Source organism: Gadus chalcogrammus, chromosome 3 (assembly GCF_026213295.1).
Source record: "Gadus chalcogrammus isolate NIFS_2021 chromosome 3, NIFS_Gcha_1.0, whole genome shotgun sequence".
NCBI lineage: Eukaryota > Metazoa > Chordata > Actinopteri > Gadiformes > Gadidae > Gadus > Gadus chalcogrammus.
Window position 1 is genome coordinate 8,919,827 of NC_079414.1, and position 5,000 is coordinate 8,924,826.

The window sequence follows — 5,000 nt, forward strand, 5'->3', positions numbered from 1 at the left end:
GTATGTTTGTGTGTGTGTGTGTGTGTGTGTGTGTGTGTGTGTGTGTGTGTGTGTGTGTGTGTGTGTGTGTGTGTGTGTGTGTGTGTGTGTGTGTGTGTGTGTGTGTGTGTGTGTGTGTGTGTGTGTGTGTGTGTTTGTGTGACGATATGGCTGACAAAGCTTAGCCTCAATTGTGTACCTCACCTCTCCTATTTTCCCAAACAAACACACACATAAACACACACACACGCTGAGAAACAGGCTCGGTGCATGTGATTTGTGTTTTTGTTTTGTGTGCTACACATAAACACTCACTCTGAGAAACCGGCACGGTGTGTGTGTGTGTGTGTGATTTGTGTTTGTGTGCTAAACATAAACAAACACACATGGCTGGAAAGAGGCCCCTGTGGGATTAGTGTTTATGTGTACGTGTTTGTGCTACACTAAAACACAAACGCACGCAAGCAGCGCAATGGAAGGGGAGGGAGGCAGGAGATGAAGGTATTGGGGATAATGATCCGAGGTGAGAGAGGGGGAGAGGGGAGACTGGGGAGAAAGAAGGAAAAGTGGTCCATATATGAGAACACAAAGCAGAGAGGGCGGGGAAGAAAGAGGGTAGAGAGGATGAGGGAGACCTTGGTGATGCATATTGATATGATATTGATCTGTTGGACGTAGACCTCTGTCTAGGATCTTAGTTCATTATGATGCTGTAATGCAGCTTAGCATTTTGGCTTGACATTCAGCGGCTGTGTTAAGCAATAGAGGGATTATATTTACTGATTTTTATTAGTCTTGAGTGCCTTTGTGGAATTAGTAATGAATGCCTCCACATAGGCCTTCATCATATCCACCCTATTAAAAGCCCTACTAATCATTAATTTCTCCATACTTATCTTTGATAGGCGCAGAGTTTAGTTATCGCGGCACCCTGACGGCGGCACCACCCCGTAATGATTATAGTCGTAGGTCAAATATATGGATTTTTGTCACCAGCAATCCAGCTGACAGGATATTGCAGAATCGGACGCAGGGAAGATGGAGACGGTAAAGAGAGATGCAGAGGTGAAGGGGGACCTTGGAAGATGAGCATCTGTCATAAACCAGAGACAGGCTGATCATGGTGCCTGCACCAGACAGATAATGTTTCACTTTCTGGCCTCATAAAAAGTTTACTACCCTCCCCCCCACCCCACCACCAGATGGCTGCCACCCTTTCTATTTTATTTGCGTCTGTGCTCATATATGCACACTTGTGTATGTACGTGTGCGCCTGCGTGTGTGTCTGTGTGCGCGCATGTGTGTTTGTGTGTGTTTGAGTCCATTTGGGATGTATGGGATCCTCTGAGTATAGACTATAATGGCCTGATGCCACATTCTGGAGCGTTCTGTGACGTTCATATGCAAATTAACTAAAAGAGGCGATGCCCTTGGATGAGAGGAACGCATACATTTAGTTGACATTTGATACGGGATCGTTTGGAGTGTGTTTGTGTCCTGTGTGGGCACAGGAGCAAGCCTCCAGGGTGTAAATCGAGTTGATGACATTATCATTCTGTCTCTTCCTATGTGTAAATGTGTCTGTGTGTCTGTGTATGCATAAGTGTGTGTACGTGTGTTTATGTGTATGTGTGTGTATATATAATTGTGTGCGTGTGCGTGTGCTTGTGCGCGCGTGTGTGTGTGTGTGTGTGTGTGTGCGCGTGTGTGTGTGTGTTTGTGTGCACTCAGTCCCTGTAGCGTTCCACGGGTTGTGAGGGTGTGGCGGACAGTATCTCAGCCCCGTGACCGATTACAGCAGCCCGAGTGAGTCGTGCAAAGTGGCCGATGATTAAAGACATCTGAATAAGATCACAGCGGAATAGCCAATCGCCTCCCTTGTTCATTATTCCGCAGAGCCCTGTTCCCGGCCTCCCCGGTGATAGAGCCGCGCTAAGAGAACACTAATACAACACTTCCTTCCTTGGATATTGAATTTCCGTCGAGGCATGCAGTCTTCCCTACGAGGGGCCTCTTGGGGATGGGGTGGGTGTTGGGTTAGGGGGGTGTTTGGGATTTGGATTATTACGTTTTATTGCTAACTTTAGAGAAGTGTGGGGCTACTAAAGTTTTATAGTCACTATGAGAAACCTCTTTCTCAGCAGGGTGAAGTCAGTTGACTCTAGCTTGCATAGCGCACAAAACCAAAAGATCCAGAACCAACGAGTCAGAATGACTGTGGGGGAAGTGACACACCCTGACACTATAAGATAAGATTATTAGTAATATATTACTCAATTCAGCACGAGGAAAATGGTTGTGCAGCATTTGTAGTACAAGGTAGGAAAGTAGTAAATATGTACAGATAAACTATATAAGGGTAAGAAAAGTCAAAGAGCAGTAAGGAGCAATAACCCATGTTCAGCAGAAATAGCTAACAGGCAACGTTATGTAATAAAAAAAATTATGTAATAAAAAAAGTAAAAGGCAACTGCAAATTCAAATATTCAATGTCCAAATATTAGAGGTATTAATATATCGGGTAATGATCACAGAGATGTACTAGAGGGGTAAATAGATGTGTATGAACAGAATCAATCTGAAGAACAGACAACGGTTATGGTTAGATTATAATGATCAGCGATTGTGTCCATGTTGCTTTTTAGCATGATGTCACTGTTATGATCATCAGACTGCTTGAGTAGTCTCTGAATCATTTGCACCTCATCCCTGTCTACCTTCTTCTCATTCAAGAGGACCTTATTGTCTCTGGTGACAAGCGTTTGCTGTTGGATAAACAGCTTATAGTCGCTGTTGAATCACAACAGAAACCATACAGCCCCGCCCACAAGCTCCTTGCAAAAGATAGGTAATAGCAACAGGAGAATCAGAAGACCGAGAGAGAGAGGCGTGTCACAGTGTCTGTGATCCATTGACTATAGTGTTGTTTTTTAGGGGAATTTGTCATTCTGTAATAATCAGTGTATTCAGTGTTAATAATCCAGTCAACCATAGACGGCCAGTTGTATCCAGAGCCTCAGCGTGTTCTCATTGATCAAGCAGACCAGAAACCTTGATCCTGAGTGTGTCTGTGCTCTAGAATTTAACTTGTAAAGGGGGCTGTAGGTAAGATTAAAGCTGCATAATGGGAGAAAGCTTACTTACAAGAGTTCTTGTTTGTGATGAGGACAACCTGACCCTCTCTGACCTTCATGAATTTCCACCATGTTGGCCTCCTCTGTCGACGCAGCTGAGTGTGTTTTTATGTGTGCGTGGGTGTGTATATGTGTGTGTGCCTGGTGTGTTTGCATGTGCATCATGTCTTTGTTTACATACTGCTATCGACTTGTATTGACCAGTGGAAGACATTGAGATGCCAAGCCGTCATTAAGTCAATGAAAACTGGACTTCCCGGATTAATACCATGTTTTAGTTATTTAACCTTGGTAACAAATCAGGTTTTTTCTGTGTGTGGGCCATTCCAGTATGACCGTGTATCATTCTGTGTCTTCATCTCCCGCTCAAACGTACAGACGTAGCCGGTTTCTCGGCTGAATCAGGGCCGGTGGGCCGTGTGTCGGAATGGGGGTCAGAGGTCAGTCAACCATTGACTGATCTATTGATTATTAGGAAAGAAAGCGCTGCCCTTCACAAGGATTCCTCTCAGGGATCTCTATCCTCTGGAATTTCATTGGGAGCATGAGCCTCGGGTCACATGACCACCGTGCCTCTGGAATCCCACAGATGTTCCAGAAGGTTATTCCAGAAGGTGAGGGGGGAGGGGGCGAAGGGGAGTCCGTCTAGTCAACCTGCCGGGAAATAGAACATGTCTCTCTGATCCGAGAGACATTGGATAGAGAGAGGGGCATGGGAGAGAGAGAGAGAGGGACATGAGAGAGACATTGGATAGAGAGAGAGGGACATGGGAGAGAGATATGGGAGGGAGAGAGACATTGCATAGAGAGAGAGGGCCATGGGAGATAGAGGGAGAGAGGGACATGGGAGAGACATGGGAGAGAGAGAACAGGACATGGAAGGGAGAGAATGGGACATGGGAGGGATAGAGTGGAACATGGGAGAGAGAGGAAGATATGGACATGGGATAGAGACATGGGAGACAGAGATGCAGATGGAGAGATAGAGAGGGGGAGACATGGGAGAGAGAGATAGGGTCATGGGAGAGAAAGAGAGACAGAGACATAGGAGAAAGAGAGAGATGAGGACATGGGAGCCAGAGAGAGAAACATGGGAGGGAGAGCAAGAGGGACATGGTGGCAAGAGAGAAGGGGACATGGGACTGAGAGAGCGGGATATAGGTGGGAGTGAGTGTGGGACATGGGAGAGTGAATGTGAAGTGGGAGAGACTGGAAACAGCAGAGAAGGAGAGAGAAAGAAATTGGAGTGAGCGAGAATAGGAAATTGGAGAGAGATAGTGGGAAATGTGGGAGAGTGCGACATGGGAGAGGGTGTTCCATTGGAGTGGGAGGGGAGAAGGTAGCAAAATGGTTTCTCCCCCCAAGAGAGATGAGTGGGCCAGGAGAAGGACGAGGACAATAGCTGCCCAGGTCCATGGAGGGCTCTGTGTGTGTGTGTGTGTGTGTGTGTGTGTGTGTGTGTGTGTGTGTGTGTGTGTGTGTGTTCATGTTTGTTTGCATGTTCATGTGTGTGGCGCGTGGTGTGTGTGTGATGCGGATCTGTGCATGCGTGATTTTTTATTAATTGTAGGTGAATATTTCAAGGTTTCTTTTCTACCTGCTTCTCTTCATTCCACATTCCTTCCTCCAGTTAAAATAATAAACCATCGCTTAATTTCCTATTCTTCGGGGCCTATAATGATCACTTTGACTCATTGACATGCATGCAGGGATTGAGTGATTAGATGCGCGCACACACACACACACACACACACACACACACACACACACACACACACACACACACACACACACACACACACACACACACACACACACACACACACACAGCCTACAAATTAATTTCATTTTTTATATTTCATCATGGTTATTGGTCGGTCCCCATAT